The sequence below is a fragment of the Cygnus olor genome, chromosome 2 (genome assembly GCF_009769625.2).
Source record: "Cygnus olor isolate bCygOlo1 chromosome 2, bCygOlo1.pri.v2, whole genome shotgun sequence".
NCBI classification, from domain to species: domain Eukaryota; kingdom Metazoa; phylum Chordata; class Aves; order Anseriformes; family Anatidae; genus Cygnus; species Cygnus olor.
In genome coordinates, this window is record NC_049170.1 from 52,333,072 (window position 1) to 52,350,771 (window position 17,700).

Below are 17,700 nucleotides of genomic sequence, written 5' to 3' on the forward strand. Positions count from 1 at the left end.
GATGGAAGATACATCTGCTGAGGCCATACCTACCCTAGATTTCATTGCAGGCTGGTGTGTCTCTACTGCTCATTGGCAGTGTGGTCAGTCCTGAAGTCAATCCATGGCTTGCCCTTGGAAGATTTCCCTCAATTTTTAAATCTGGAGGCAGATGGTTTTTCTGGTTGTGGTTCCTGCAAGAAGAAAAAAAAAAAAAAAAAAAAAAAAAAAGGAGTCCCAAACTATTCTCATTTTCTTTTCACCTACCTTGGTGGCTCATAAGCAAGTAAGCAGTTGATAGAAATGGTCTTTGGCAACCTATCATCCATCATTTTCAGGCTGAATGGCACCTCGCTCTGAGGAAGCAACACTGTGACTATAAATATATTCAAAACAATGTATTTAAAATATCTTGAGGCTCTCACTCCAAAATTATCTCCCCAAAATAAAACCACAGAGGTTATTTTTCTTATCTCTTACCATATCACCCTCTCTTTTTCCTCCTGCTCTAGAAGAAATTTGTGTTCTTCCCACAAATTTCATTCTTCCTCTCCTCTTGCCAGCTGTTTTCCATCCCTGGCACATGTGAACTTCTTCTTGACATAATTGTACAATGTTTCTTTTCTCTCCACCTCACAGCAGTCTTAAAAGACACTCTGTCAGATATCAGTTTCCCTTCCTGGACCATTTTCAGCTATCCTGCCCCTCCAGAGCTCTCCAGAATTTGTGGCACTTAGAGGATGCAATGAAAAGCATTGCATCTTTCTGACCCCCAAGGGAAGCCCTACAACCTCAGAGGTAATGAGAAAGCTGCAAAATCTGAGAGTGAGGGCAACCTGGAGGGACATCAGAATAGATATCTTCAACATTATTCTTCATATGTAATAAAACAGGCTTTGCTGGAAGCCTCATGAAGTCTTTGCCATCTTTGTGACCTAATTTTTCATATAATCGAGACACACAAAGATCTAAACTAAGGAAGTGTTTGGGTCTGACTCCAAAATTGGTCAGATATTTGCAGTGATATGGCACCACGAAATAACACAAGTGTGAAAGTCATTTCAATGAATGAGGTAGATTTAAAAAAAAATAATAATAATAAATAGAACAAAACTCTGGGGTGACCATTATAATTTCCTTTAAAATCTCAAAGACTTTTACATTAATGGCTGACTTGTTTCTAATGCATTGGGAAATAAATACATATATATATGTCTTATCACATTAGAGCAGTTTTAAGAAAATGGACCATAACACTTTTCTGGCAAGTGATTTGGCTGTGAAAATATTTCTGTTGCTGTTCTCATACTGTAACAGTACCAAGCCAGCTGATCTGTTCAGAGATAATTGAAGTAGGATTTTTTTTTCTTTTGTTTAAATGTAGTTCTGAAGTGGTTTCACAAACACACTTGAATATTACCACAGTAAATGAAAGGCAATTTCTAAAATGCACATCTTCCTTCCTTCCAGTGTTGGTACAAGAGCAGGAGACGGGTTTGCAAAGGCCCTTCACATCCTTCCTTTGCCATGCTGAGATGGAGACTTGATCTCACAACTTTACATTATATTCAGAGCTTACACCAAATGGGTTTAAATTTTATTTGTTTTCAGCTTCATCTCAGTTAAACAGTCTGGAAATGGCCCTGTAGGTTAAAAATTCTGAATTTCAGTCTGAACCAAGTTTCCAAAGGCTTCAGCAGTGTTTCAGGTCAGACAAATCAGTGACTGTTGTATCAGCATTACTACATCATCAGGTGTAGTAGGTTATTCAGATGGTTATTCAGACCAGTTACATTAGGCATATGGTTCAGCCAGAAATCAGACTAGTAAGTTATAATTGCTTATTACCAAAATAAATAAATAAATAAAAGTTGTCCCTTCCTGCATCCAGTGGAGAGAGAGGAAGCTGCTTCCAGAGCAGGTAACTTGGACTACCAAAGTTAAGTGCAATAGTTCTCTGCTGTTTGACGAAAACCTTGTAGCTCAGAACCAGGCCTTGGATGTACACTATCTGCTGAGAATTTGTCAAAGCAGCTGGAGGTAATGCACCCAGAACACCCTGCATTGCTCAGAAGATGAGATACTCTTTTGGGAACAAGAGGGAGTTTTCTCAGGACTGCCATTTTTTAGCTGAAGCCATGTTGGCTGTTGCATGGAGCTTGGAGAGTCACCCCCGTCATGGCAAGTCTCCCCACAGCAGCAGCTATTGCTGTAGAGGAATCTTCTGGCAACAGAGGTTGTATCTGTAGCAGTAAATTCAGGATGGCCAGGACCACTCCGGGGCAGCGAGGCCAGCTGGCAGAGAACAGCCTGTTTCCATGCAGTCAAACTCTCCTACCTTTCAAAATGCATCCAGGTTGAATGTTTCCACAGAAGCTTCATTTGTGGTTACTTAAAACGTTTGTTCCTACTGGCACCACAGCGCTACCAAAAGACAGATGGGCTGGTGGCAGGTAGCTTGGCTGACAGGCACCCAGGGATGCTTGAAGGCAGATCCCTCCTTTTGGATCTCCCGAGGCTACCTAGTGGGAGTGTGGGGAGGAGCAGCAGCAGCATTTCACTGTGCTACAGCTAGGTCTAAAGGCAACATGTTCCTGAACCCAAACTTTATGAGCCCATCATGCAGATAAAGCTGAGAGTATTAGGCACATCATAAATATTCATACAATTTACCTGCTTAGGGGAGCTAGGGAAAAAGCAGCTCTAGGAATAAGGCTCCTCAGGACAGTGTAGGAGTACCACACATGCAAGAAAGCGCTGGAAAATCTCATCAGACTGGAGGGCATCCCTTTGATTACAGGATTGGTTTATTTATTTAAGTCATCACAAAACCACACCAACCATGGGACAGGACTCCAAGTAACAAGCAGCCAAGACAGTACAACTAACACTTCACAACAAAAGGTTGGTGCTCAGAGTGTAGGAAACTTTCTAATCTATTTTCTTCTGCAAAAGACACCAACATGTTACATCCTGGTGTTTCTAAGAAGTTATTTTTCTTTGTTAAAGGTTTCCACCAGTGGGCCTTGCTATTTATTCCATGAAGTAAGAACAGATTATTTAACAGCAGAAGTTTATTCCTTTGTGCTGCTCCCATCACGAAAGCTCCTGAACACTAACTTCCTGCACTTCTAAGATAGAAGTTGAGGAGCTGTGCCTGGTGGTGGTTGGTGGGAAAACTTGTGCTGGCATAAATGCAGACACAGAGTCACACAACCTGTTTACCATCCAACTGTCCCCTACTATCTGTAGGCACAGCATTGCTCCTGCAGGCTTCATTGGCACAGAAGTCACAGGAGACAGAGCAGGAAAACACCTCGAGATGTCCCATGATAGGAAAAGCTGTATCTCAATACTTTTCCCATTGGGCACTTGTTTCCCTTGCTCTGGAAGGCAGTTCTTCAAAGGAGGCTCCCCAGCTCCAGATATTCTTGTCGAGTTCCTCTCTATCCTAATGGTTTTTTTTCTTGCTTTCTAATTTTCTCTGCAGTTTATGACCATCACTTCTTGTTTTTTCCACCACAAATAGAGATCATTCCCTCCTCTTTCTACTTGAAAACTGTTATCCTGTCCCATTTCCCCCACCAGTCTACACACCCTCAGAATAAATAACCCAAATCTTTGCCTTTTTTCTCCTTAGACTGTGTCATCAGTTCACATTTTCTAGATATCTTAATCTTGCTGTACTCCATCCTCTCCAAGCGATCTACATCTTTCTTGAAGTGCAATGCCTGCTACTGAATATGGAATAGCTTTATAAGCAGAAGGATTACTTTGTGTCTTTTTTGCTTACACATCTCAGGATAGGCTTTCTCTTTTTCACAACTAGCTTACATTGCTCACACATGCTTAGCTAGTGACCCAACATAGTTCCTCAATCCTTTCTGAAAGAAACCATCCTATTTCTCATAGAAACCATCCTGTTTCTCATCCTATGTTTAATTAATGTTTTTTTGCCCACTCACTTTTATGAGGCTCTGTGGAATTCCATCCTTTTTATTTATTTTTTTAAGGAATTTTCTCCAATTTGTAAAAAATCACTTTTAATTCTCTTTCCCCCATTGTGCTTGCAGTCTTTCTCAGACTTGCTTTATCTTCAGATTTACTAAGCCTCCCATGATCTGGTTCATTAAAGAGAGCATTGGATGAAACTGCATGGGGAACAGGCATTCATGCACTATTCACAGGGGGAGATTTCCAAAGAGCTGGAACCTCATCACAATTTAATGATACATATTTTGAAATTCCAGTCCCCCTTTTGACATCCACTACCGCTCTTCTAGGCTGTGAGTTTCAAATTCACTCCTACACAAAGGCTGTAATAAGATCCGAGAAAGCATTTTCTAATTGATAACGCTGAACTTCAGCCAGGCATGTGAGTCTGAGATCTTAAATTATCCTAATTCATATCTGTGTGGCTTCACACTTCATGTGTTTACTACTAGAGAATTTACATCCCTTCCAGCTAACAAAAAGGTTTGAAAAGCCAGTGGCCTTCTTTCTGGTGCTCTGCATCTTCTTGCTGAATTTAAGTATTGCACTCATTGTGCATTAACTGTATATTATTTATATACAGTTTATATACAGCTGTAGAATCATATCTCACTTATTTGACTGGTACAGGCTTGGTTTTTCTCTGCTGAACTCCTTGAAAACTGAATCCCTTTGGTCGATGCAGCAGAGCTGTATATCAGGGGTCTGCAACACAGAGGCAGCATGCTCCAGTGGGCTGAGAGCCAGGATCTCCCTAATTTCAACTCTAATTTTGCAATATAGAAAGTTGCACAGGTCTAGGCAGGTACTTTAGCTCGCTCCTTTGTCTTACTGCCAGCCAGCACTAAACCAACACAACAGACAATGCTGTTTCCCTTGTTTTCCATCAAAGTCCAAAATTAATACCCGCAGTGAGTTTCGCCCAGCTAAAAGCTCTTAACTACAATTATTCTTTCACATTTTCAGTGCATATTTACCAACAGCATCTTGGAAATAGGCTACCAGAACTTCTGCTGGTGTAACCACGAGGCTCCACAGATAGCCAGGAGAACAGTTTGTGAAGGCATTACATTATTGAACTATCTGGTTCTGTAAATCCAATTTGATGAGATCTGCTATAAAACCAGTTTCTGCACCCTTGAGCTTTACTGCAAAACACCTGCATTTAGCCTTATTTTTTCTACTGAGGGCACAAATATTTTAGAATCTCTTAATGGAATTGATGTATCAGGGAAGAGCAGGTGGATTTCTTAAAAAAAAATAAAAAGCAAACATATGGAAGGGAAGCAGAGGAAGGAAAGAATAGTTTCACTAAAGAGAGTCTTTCTGTGCAATACAATACTAAAGAAATACCATGAGAAATCAACTGCAGGAAAATTAGGAGCTACAAAACTGGAGATAAAACAGAATTAGAAGTAAAAGAAGCAGAGCAGGAATACAGTCTACAAGGTCAATTGATAAAATATGTAGCAAGCACTGAACCAACACCAATCAATACCGCTCAGTATGAACAGAATCACAGCCTAATAACCACATCACATCCACTTTATGGTACTATCTATCACAGCAGCAGCGGGAGGCCGTGGCAATTCCACTTTCTGCACACTCGGATGGACTGGCCTCACTCGGAGCTCCTGGTGCCGTTTCATGCCAATACAAAGGCGGCAGGGCTGCTCCACAGACAGCAACACCACCCTTTGGTTGAGTCCACCAGAGACTTGGGACAGCAAATCTGGGGTAGGGGATAGGCAGGATGGTGAGAAGCTGAGCATGCAAACAGGAGGATTTGGGCCCAAAATGTTTCATTACAGTTTGCAAGGAGTGCAACACACAGACGAACATACAGGGCATGGGGGAAAAGCAGAGAGGGAAGATGCATGTAGTGCAGGGGAACATACACCACTGCATGGCTCAAGACTCATTAGAGAGGGTTTGAAAATGGGCTGGAGGACATGTCAATCTGAGACTTCATCCCACATTTTGATCTCATGTTTATAAAGATTGACTCATATCATAATCCACTGTATCTTTAAAAAAATGCTGGTGGTTCTCCTTCAAGATTTTCATAAGGAAAGACAATCAGCAGCAGTTATGCCCCAGGAAAATACTGCTCAAATACTGGAATACATACAATACAGGCTGTGGTTACTACTTATGCCTAAAAAGGATTGCTGAAGGTAAAACAATAAAAATAAAAATAAATAATAATTTAAAAAATCCACTCTTTCTCCAGTTACCCTTATTCCAGAGAAGAATGGGATAAATATTGCTTTATTTATGCAAAGCCACAGAATTTCATCTACTCAGTCTAAACCCTGCTGTGAGACTGGAGGCTCTTTAGGCTACCGTCACTGCATGCCAGCACCAGGAGCAACCAGTCTGGCACAGAGTTGCCTCTGCCCACCACAGCGCTCACAGCATGGCCAGGCAAGACACAAGGACACTTTTCAAGGTTTCTCCTTGATTTTCTCCACACCTTTTTCCTGTCTTTCAGCTGGTTCAAAAAAAAAATATTTTTATAAAGTTTGAGTTTCAGGTTCTTTTTGTTTGTTTGTTTTCTTCGTTTGTTTAGATTTTGGAATATAAGTTCATCATTGTCTGACAGAATTCACAAATTCACAATTTTACAAATTGTGCAGGTTAACTTGTTAAAAAGAAAAACAAATGAATTTGACAAAGACTTAATGAGATGAAGAAGCCTCATATTTCAAAACGTTTAATCTCACCAAAAAGGTCTTACACAACCTTAACCTGCTTGAAGCAAAACCCGCCAGTAAAGCAGGCTTACAGCACTCGTGAACTAGCACAGTTTGTCTTCATTTCATAACTAAATTTTCAAGAAAGATGCTGTACCATATTTTTTCACTTTCAGTAAAAATGGTACTATACAACTTATGGGACACATTTTGAAAATACCATGTGTTGCTTGTACTGCTATCTCAGAAATGTAAAGAAATAAACCTTCCTGCATATATTTACAAAGCTGTTTGCAAGATTTTAGAGTCTAATTAATTGTAAGTTCTCCCCAAATGAGAAAATAAAGAAATCACAGGGAGATTGAGAAGCAGCACAAGAGTGGAATTATCTCAGGAAATTAATCAAAATGTGCATAACCAATTATTTGACAGATATTATTTCTCCTAATTATAGCCAGATACTACAGCTGACAGAGAGGTAAGGTGGCTTTTTACATAATAGCAAGGCACAGGACATCTGTCACCAAGATCTATTCTACAGTTAGTTCTCTTAATACCTCAATTAAGACAGTCTCAGATCAAACTCAGAGATAAATAACTCCGCACATTTCCTATTCTGTGGCTGTGTAAGCAAATGAAGCCCACAGGCTGCTAGGTCTGGAAACTACTGTCCTGTGTGTTCACCCCCTTGTCCAGATGCAGGAAGAAGTCCAGCTGAGACTGTTATCCTGACCCATGCCCAGCTTATGCTTGCAATATGCTTTTGTGCTCACATTATCCCATGCTTTTTGCAAACACAAAACACTGTTGAGTTTCTAATGTCCACTATTTCACCACCCCACGTGCTGTTCTGACAACTAAGAAGTGACTTCAAAATGCTTCATTGCTGGGGGTGGCTTTGTTTTGTTTCAGTCATCAAACTCAGCACAGTCCGTCGAGGTTAATTCATCACCACCACCCCCGGCAACACTTTTATGCTGCTCCAAATACTGCCAAGGCATAGTTCAAACACGCACATATTTATGTTTATGCATGACCACACACATTTATATGCATGTGTATACAAATACATGCATACAAGCACAGAGACACAATTCAAATGCAGTTCCATCATGTTTTTCCTTTAAAATAATTTTAGCCAGTGGCATTGCAAAATCAGCCTGGCCTATAACCAGGAGCCTGCACCTGCACAGCTCCCAGTTGCAGAACCCCTCCTGTAATTGTTAAGCAATTTGCCTGTTAAGCACCACTGGCAAGAGTCTGGTAGCTCTTACGCTCAAAAAAGCATTTGTTTGGCTCATATGTTACTAAGACACTGCATTATTCTTCGGGCCGTCTAGAAAGCTGCCTGTTGCCATACTGGCAAAAGGTTTTGCTCTCTACATGAAACACTACTTTAGCTCCAAGGAGCACAGCCCAAAAGAACCAAATCCTTCCTAAAACAATGTTCCTATCCTACGTGTTCCCACTATATTTGGAGATGAAGGAAGGAGCAGAGCTCATTGTTCCCTGCTCCCACTCCTAATCCTGTACAGAGTAGCCAATTCTGGTAAGGAGATAAGGAATAGTTCAGGCTTTTTTTCTTGAACAGAACAATTACTTTCTGTTTCTCTTCACTCTCTTACCAGACTGTTTTAGCTAGTCTTTCGCTAGCATCATTATATACATTCTGGGCAGTGCAGCTGACATTGGCAATAGCAGTGAAAACGCACTGCTGCCCATGCTGCAGTGACAGAACCAGACTAAAGGTGACCCAGGGACTGTGGGGCCACACTTGGCTTCCTACAGCTCTCTGAACAGATCAAAAATAAGCAAGTACACAGATCTCTGGTGAATTATTTTTTTTCAATTTCTGGTGATAAGTGTAGTTACTTATCGTAAAATCACTAATTCCACCCATCTAGAAACACATCTGCTAAGCTGAACCAGCTGCCCTCTGTAGCCAGTGGGAGGCAATAGGTTGACAGAATCACCCCCTCAAGATGCCTATCTCAGACACATACCTTGGACAAGACAAAACAAATTTTGGAGATGCCCATCTTGAAAAATTAACTGCACAAGGATCCTGGAAAAGTTTGGCTTATGTGCATTTATAATGGTAATAAAATATGAATGATTGGCACTGAAAGAGATGGAGCTGAGTGAGAGGGATCCTGCCTTTAATATCTTGTGGCCAGCACAAAGAACACACAGAAAGGCACTTTGTAAAGTGCTGATTGCTATAGAAACCATAGCACCATTTCTGTGTCTTTTATCTTTATTCTAATATCCCCTCTAAGCTTGGGTTAAGCAAAATTCCGGGCCATAGTCCTTTACTTGGAGAATTTCTAACACAGGACAAAATTTGAGGCCGTTTCTTGCCTTTCTTTGCAATTTTTACGTGCACACACTGGATGAAAAGCTTTTTAGCCATGCCATTAATCTGCAGGTGCTTTAGTGAGGAGATGATGTGCAGATTTAACAAACTACTGAGGATCAGTACTTGAAAAATGGGAACTATTGTTATTTCATGCCTTGCAGATTATGAACTGATATCTGTAGCCTCCATCCTTTGCTTGCATTTCCTAACTTGGAAATCTCTGCACATTTAGAGGAGCATTCAGTTAAAAAGGAAATGGATTTCTCTGTCTAATTAGTCTAAGTGCTCTCTCCTAGCCTTTGTCCTTGTCTTTCTGGGATCTCATTTATGGTGCTATTTAAAAGGAGCCACATCTGTTACAATGAGCTGTCTGTCAACTAAACATCCCATATCAGGCACAATTTTCTCTCACCTTTTACTTATACTTTTCAATAACAAGATGATAGATGCAGATTTTAGTCAGCAGTTCTTTCAAACCGCTGAAAGGAAAGTTTGCCCTCCTCCCCATCCTCTTCCAGCTTGCAATATACTCTTGATTTAGAGGCACCACAAACACAGAACAGAAAACCGGGATGAGTTTGGCCTCCAAGTTTGCTTTTCTTTAGACCGTTAAAAAAATCAACTCAGTCTTTGCATGTTTTAATTGAAAAGAGTGTTAATCGCTCAGTAGCAATAGACATATGCCTCACTGTAAATTTTACATTCACCCCTAGCTGTTGCAGCTGGTGTTGATTTAGTGTTACCCTGATAACCCTGCTGGGTGGCTTTTTACTTGATTTACATTCTCTGTGACGGGTGGAGGTAACATTTCCAAGAGCGTGAAAACAAAGTGACCTTACAGCTAGAATCTTGCTCGGACCAGCAGCAAAGCAGTGTTTTCACCACCTAACCTTTAAAAGCAAAGCTCCACAGGTCACCCCGAGCAACACTGTTGCCACAAGCTTTGTTTTCATCTACCAGCCACAAACATTCAGGGCCAACTTTGAACGTTATGGGACGTGTTGGAAAGAGGCGTTAACCCTGGTCCTGCAGCCTCAGCACAGGCTAGCTAAGGGAGCACCAAAGCTGCTTGGGCAGGGGCTGCCACCAGGACCTCTTTTACAGCTCCCAGCTGGATGTTCATAGCACCTTGCTGTAGTGCTTTTATGAGATGGCTCTTTCTCCTGCCTTTGTGAGGCATTTAGCCATGAATCCTTAAGATATTGTTTCTACTGTGCCCTGCTTTTAGCAGACCTTCAGTAGCTTGGTCACAACACAAGTAATGATTAATAGTAAATTATTAACGCTATTAACACTATTGCTAACTTTGTCTGAAATGCTCGTGCCCTTCTTGTAATGGATAGCTGGTTGGTACTTTCTGCAAATTTAGTATCATACAGTGGAAAGAACAATGTATATATATATATATATATTTAATTAGATTTTCTATTAGTGAGTGATGAGTTACTTTCCGCTTTCTTTTTTTACGAATTCTGGTAGGTATGAAGTTGAAGTCTTGGTCTACCATCTTTGTCTCATTTTAAGTACAGACAATAGCCTTTGCTGCACAATCAGCATATATAAAACCAGACTTAAAATTCCTTATGAATCTGTAAGAAGAAAGAGCAGAAGCAAGGCTCAGTCTTTACAAAGACCAAAGTGTGCACCTGGCTGAGCAAAATAGTTGTTATCAGAGGAGAGACCAATATGCAGCATTGCTGACTGCCTCTTTATGCTGTTTTCCACCATTTCTGTTTCAGATGACAAAACTCCACCGACACCAACTGATATTTAACAGCTAATGATTCGAAAGTTTGTTCTTAAATGTAAACTAAGTCCTGACACATCATCTAAGCATACCCCTTAAAGCTCTAGTTCACGCTGCTGGTGGGGATGCTGGATGCAGCCCTTATCTGATCTCACTGAGCCATAGGGTAGGCTCTTTGCCGCATTCTATCTTACAGTATAGATACCTTCTCCTAGATTGTATTTTTTTTTTTTTGGTATTGCCAAGTTTATCGTGAAGCACAGCATACAGCCAGAGGGAACAAAATCTCTGTTTTTAAACAGTGTTCCTTAATGAGCCTGCCCCAAATTAAAACAGCCTCCATTATAACTTCAAAAACCTTCCCACTTCTCAGAGATACACTGTGTATATCTCAGAAGCAAAGTTCATGCCAAAGGGCATCTTTTTAGCTTAGCTGCCAAATGCTGCATTAACTCACTGCCTGCAATGCTGATTCATCAGACCGTACTCATCAGAAATGCCTGTGTGCTCTCAAATAGAGATTGCTTTCTTTTCTGGGAGTTTAGATGCCTCTTCTGTGACAAGTTTCAAGCTTTATGGCCTCAGTAGATACCTTATTTGATTCTGGATTGCCACCATAGGTTCAGAACTACCAGTTACCCTTTCAAAACCTCTCATGGTGTTGGGGCTGTGGGAGGGGGTATGATTAAATACGATTGAATTTAATTAATTTCTCTTTTTGTTACAAAAGCTGGACTCTCTTTGGAAACTGGACCACAGGTACTGTTATCTGTCCATCTTGTGGAGGATATTTCTGTTTTCAAGGGACCCTAGCTCAACAGGCACTTGTTCTTTCACTGAAACTGATGTGATGTACAGTGCTCCCAGCTCCCTGGTATTTCCAATTTCACTGAAATCACGGGATTTTAGCAGGAAGCTGGAAGTTAAGAGAAGGAAAAAATAACACAAGAGCAGAAATAATGAGTAGAAACTGGGGGAAACAATATTGATTTGGCACTTCAGGACAAAATTAATTGCTGGTCAGAGGCAGATGATGTAACAGAGCATCTGATGAAGGGCAAAATCACCTTGTTCAGTAAATTTAAGAGAGTAGACAATACTGATTCTTTCTCTCATGCTCATGTGTGTTAAATGTAGTTTAGAGAGGGAAGTGACTGATTTAGTTATTTACTTATTAATCTCAAAAAATGTTACAAAATCTATGTTCTGACTTATGAATCTTAAGGGCTGAATCTCTTTGGGTTACCACTATTGTCAATGAATCCAGAACACACAGTTTCTGTGAAATTCACTGGGAAGCAGACAACACATTGGGCAAAGAATATGACAAATTTTATAACATTAAACACCCCCTATCTGGACGTGAAGAGATTCCAGCAAAATTTCACTTTGGGATTCAAAGATACTTGGTTTTGGTCTGAATCTCCCGTTGCTATTTACAATGTTATTAAATGATAGTGCATTTTAAAACATTGTAATTCCCCTTGCACTGGTATTTTATGGGCTGAAGTCCCATGGTCTCTTATGCAGCTGTCAAAACCTCCAACTTTCCCAGGACAACTGTTACAGTTTATTTAAGTGCTGTCACTGCCAAAATCCTGGGCATTCTGAAAATCTGAGGGTAGCACAAAATAAACTAAAGCTGAGCATCAAAAAAAAAAGAAGAAACAGGGAATATATTGCTCACTGACTGAGTCAATCTGAAAATGCATTAGATAAAGAAAACCTTCTTTGAAAAGAAGCGCCCATCAGAATTTTGTTTTTTTTTACTGCAAAACTCAGTCCTGACATGCTGCAAAAAGCAGGCACTTTACCCCAGAACCGAGGGCTGCCTTTGCACTGCTGCACAAATACAGCTTTTACCATAGGACAGGCATGTTCTTTCACAGCTTGGTAAATATGACAGTCTCCCAGCCACATCCCAGGGATGCCAAACCATTGCTCTCCCACATAGCTCTCACTGTCAAATACTTCTACATGGCCATTTACAAGGACAGGGGAGTTACCAGCTTCTGGACCTGGAGAACCCAGCCAGGACAAGCACAGAGAAGGAGGATCCAATAAAGATAAGAGCAGGACAGAGATCATAACAAACTACTGCAGGTGCCTCTTGCCTCCTTATGTGCTTGCAGGTGCCATGGCTGAGAAGAAGCTGGTCCAGCCTGGAGGCAGCAGGGGCACTGCAGAGTTTAGGGCTGGAAGGCAGTGAAGGAATCGGCCAGGCTCTGGCTTTTCCTCTGCACCTCTTTGTAAGAGGCTGGTTGGCCTGCTGGGCAGCTTGGCCTTTCTGATACAAAACATAGCACCCAAGGAAAACACACTGATCAGTCTTAAGGTAAAGGCAGGGTTACAGATTTAGTTTTCAAAGTTTCCTTTCAATTTATTTAAAAAAAAAATTAAATTGGCACTACCGAATTTAATGACAAGGCTACCCTGCTGAGTTTGGAGCCCAGAAAGCTATTGTCTCCCTGGTCTATGTATCCTAGATTGTGCTAATGTTTCCTATAATGCAGCTAATAACCAACCATCAGCAATAAATGCCTTGTCATCTCATTGTCGCACACAGCAATAGCTGGAGCAGTGATACTGACAAATGAACCTGCATAATCACTTTAGATTTCTTTGTTACATTTCACAGTGTGAAGACTGCTTCTGCTCAGCACGTCACAAAAAAACAAACAAGAGCTATAGCTGTCTCTTCCATCAATCTTGGCTTATTTTTGTCAGCCCTGTGCCTGTACAACCACAACCCCACCGCCACTTGGCAGCGGATGGAGAAGCTGATGGTTTGGTGAAGAGGACATGGATGGTGGTCAGAGCAAGACGGATGGATCTCCAGGCTTTCCCTTCCCTTCTGTAAACAGTTTTTGTCTTGAGAGTGTGACCGGGCAGGGGTAAAGTGAACTTTTTTTGTACTTTCCAAGGCTGCTTCACATGGAAAAAGAGAAAAGTGGGGAGGGGGAGTCCTCATTAAAATCCAGTTGAGTCTGACATTTTCCCTTTTACCTTTTCAATCTTTTTATAGTTTCAAATCATTAACTATCAGCATGAAGCTCAAAGGTAGCGCTAGCCATCTATGAAACAGTGACACATTTGACAATAATGCTTTTGAAGAGCTTGTCACATCCTCTTCCCAAATCAGTCTCATTAATGCTCAGACTGTCTCTCTTTTCTCCCTGCTTCTTTTCTCCTGATTTCTCTCTAATTAGCTTGTTTTTTTATGCTCCCTCGTTCCACGGTTTGAGCTTAAAAAAAAAAAAAAAAAAAAAAAAAAAAAGGAAGGAAAGGAAAGGAAAAAAAAAAGGAAAAAGAAAAAAAGAAAGGAGGTGGATGTCATTTCCATGAACCCCAAGGCCAAGTTAATCAGCAGAATTAATGAATCTATTACCCATTAGACTTGGGGCTATAGCGCTTATATGGCAGCACCCAGTGTTCTCCAATCCCATGCTTCCACGCTTTGCTCTGACAGACGTAAACTTTTGCTCCCTCCTGCAAGCCAGCTCCCCAGTCTGGTCCTCAGTGGCTGTGATAACCCAGGAGGGCAGCCTAGACGTGCCCTCCGTGACAAGGAAAGTGGCAAAAGTCACCTTTTGAAACAAAGGTGGGAAAAACAAGGTAGTATTGATTTTTGTTCTTACTCTCGCCCATCTCCTGGCAGCGCCCCAGCCGTGGCAGTACTGCTGCTGCAGTTCCTCAAGCAGATGTTTGTGGGTATGACCTGTAGAGGTGGCAGGCTTCACATCAAGATGAGGCCCTGCAAAGCAAGATGCCCACAGGATTTCTCTCTCCCAAGGTGCTTTACTTTCCCGTCTTTGGAACCTACCTACCTGTGCAATCTGCAGAACATCACTTGCCTTTTTGCAGAATAGAAATGAGAGCAGGAAGGCAGGCTCTAATGCCAGGAGCCACCAAAAGCAGTCGAGCTTGGGAGGGGGCTCATCCTGATGTCCCTGCTCCTGGAGGACACATAGCTGCCCAGAAGGATGGCAGGGAAGGGCTGGCACAGGCTGGGAGCCCCCAGGGACAGGTAGAGGTTCTCCCTCTTTGTGCCAGTGCAGCCCTGGGAAGTGGGGAGCTGGGCAGGCAGCAAGAGTTCATCTGCACCTCTCCTTCCTCTGACGACACCCTAGCCCTTCTTGGATGCAAATACATAGAGTACATGCAAACTGGCACCTCAGAAAAAGCACCAGTTAGGGGAAAGTTGGGTCGTTTGGGCAAAAGGGGCGGGCAGAGCCCATCTGAACACACTGGAGTGGCATGGAAGTTTTTTTCCTTCCATGTTTTTGGACCGTCACTGGAGGAGGACAAATCCAAGCATAACCCCTAGGAATTACTTGCACACCTGCTCTAGTTTGCAGTCATGCAGCCTTAAAGTCAGTGGCAGCTCTGCCTTGACCTCTCTAGGAGCAACCTGACCATCAGCAAGTGCCTTGTTGGAGGAGGGCAGCAAGACATCACACATGGGGCTTGCACCTCCCAGAATGCAGTGGAACTGCATAGAAAACACTCGTTTGTTTTTGAAAACATTTAGATCCTTCTAGCCCAAACAAAAGGAAACAGAAATTGAGCTTTCCTTCATGGATTTCATCATGCCCCTTACATGGTGAAGCAGCCCCTGTGCCAAGAACAGTGCAGGACACCAAGCCCAAGCCATAGGAGATACAAGCTTCTTACACAGCTACAAGTAGGGACATTTTTAACTACCAGAGATGGAAATAGAAGGTAAAAGACCAGTGCTGCATTGCCAGTGTAGCCGAGGGTATCCAGGAAAGACTGAAACCATTTCTTGCATGCCCTCCTATCAACTCCATACACACCTCTCAGCTCTCACACACAGGCCTTACTACAGTATGGATGTGAACCAAGGTCAGCCAAGCCTGAGCTCTGCCTCTTTCCTGCTTTGCAGCACTTAAATAAAGGGGACAAAAATAGCAGGAAGCCGCAAAATGGCTGGGCGAGGCTCCCTGCTCCTCCAGGGAGCAAAAAGGCTTGGGAGCACAACATTTCCAAACTCTGCCACATGCCATGGCTTAGTTCAGCCTTGTGCTGGAGTTTTTACATTATAACATCACTACCCTTGTTACAGTTGCAAAAATACATAGAATGCATCTCGACATTACGAAGCCCCCACCTGAGTGGCTCAGCGAGCTCTCCCTCAGCCCATCACTGAGGAATAACAACAAGCAAGGGCACAAGCAAGCAAGTGCATATTTGACATCCCACTGCCCGTAGCTTTTCGCTTTCTGGTGGTGGTATTTCACATGGCTCCTTTTTTCTTCTCCCAAATGCCACCCAAAGGCCTGAGCCTTAAAGTCATGCAGGTGCTTACTGAAAGGCCGAATGCTCCGAAGTAAATGGGAGACAACAGGAAGAAATCATAGATCCATCCCGTTTGGCGCTGCACCACCGCCCTCGTTACCAAAACGTCACCCGAGCCAGCTGTGGTGGTGACAGGGGCAGAACATACCTGCTGCTGTGCAGGCACAGGAGGGGCCTCTCAGGCTGCAGATCCACAAGAGGCACCCAGGTCCTGGTGTCATCCTCCAAAGCTCAGTTCCATCTCCTTTTTCATCAGCATGAAGATTTTTGGCTGCCATTGTAGGCTGCTGCACAAAAGCCAAATGAATTTTTTTTTTTTACATGACCTCAGTAATCCAGCAAAAATGTTGGCCTCAAATTTCCCTGCAAAACAGGTAGAAAAGTTACTTTAGCAGTCACTAGGGGAAAATAATAATCAATGAAAAAATTAGGATAAAACCTATGAGTAAAAACCAAGCAGCAGCCTAGCCAGTGATTAGCATTAGTGCTTCTCCCATGTGGAGACATTATTTTGCTACCATATTTTTCACACAACGTTGTTTCAAATTCACTGGACCAATGTGATGGAGCAATTGCTCCCCTCGCTCAAAACTAAACTGACCTGAGAGAACATCCTTGATTTTATTGCCTTGCTATGAGTGCCTGTTCAGAATTCAGTGCTTCTTTAGATGTAGCTTTAATATGCACTTCTCCAAAGTGCTTTCAACAGTAGATATAGGAGACCAGGGATAAATTTGGCCCAGTGCACTTAACCACATGAAATAGCCATAAGGCACAGGGGACATCCTCCAGTTCCAACTCATCTGCCCCCCAAAATCCATAATAATAATATTTTTATTTCAGCAGTCATACCTGAAGGCCTCTAGGTACTTTAAAAAAACGTATAGAGTAATAAAAGCAATTTAGTCCCCGATACTTGAATATTCTAATTCATGGTAGATTATTATTCCTTTGCACACATATTGCTTTAGTCATATACATTCTTATACCTTTCTTTTCACTGTACAACTGCATTCTTAACTATATTTACAGACTGCTGTCTTTTCCCTCATTATTTATTCATCATCTCCTATTTTTATGTAAGTTATTGTTTTCAATATATTTTATAAATCAATAACAAAATTTAAACTCCAGCTTTTGTTTGTTCAGATGGAAGAAGAGACAATACAGAGCTATGCATTCTTTGTTGGGCCACTTAACACATAGGAGGACAGAGAGGATTTGGCCTCACTCCCAGCAGGAGAGGAACCATTAACACTCACACCACCTCTTGCCTCCGCTGCATGCAACTGTGAGCAGGCACAGGTACCAGCCAACTCTGTGCTTGTTGTTGGGAGGATGCATTTTGCTAGCAGACACATTTCAGGAACAATCGATATTCCTTCAACCGTCAAGTTAGCTGAAGCTGTGCCATCTCCCAGAGTATCTTCCATCTGGAAGTAGGGGTGGCCTTGGCCAGTCCTCCCCAGAACCACTGCCCCTCCAACAGCACTGACACGGGCAGGTCCACACGCATCCATTTGGCGTGGGAGTGCCATGGCAATAATTATCTGCCTTATGACTGACAGCGCTGGATGTTTAAAAACATTGCACTTCCGAGCCCGCTG

General features: G+C 42.1%; 1 long non-coding RNA gene across 1 annotated transcript in view; it reads right to left on the bottom strand.

Moving 5' to 3' along the window:
* The window catches only part of LOC121066175, a 48,118-nt gene extending 31,668 nt beyond the window's left edge, over positions 1–16,450 (bottom strand). The window contains exons 1-2 of the long non-coding RNA XR_005817558.1: positions 16,242–16,450; positions 34–173 (exon numbers count right to left, since the gene is read on the bottom strand). This is a non-coding gene — a long non-coding RNA (uncharacterized LOC121066175). The remainder of the gene's footprint in view (positions 1–33; positions 174–16,241) is intronic.
* Positions 16,451–17,700: the final 1,250 nt, after the last annotated feature.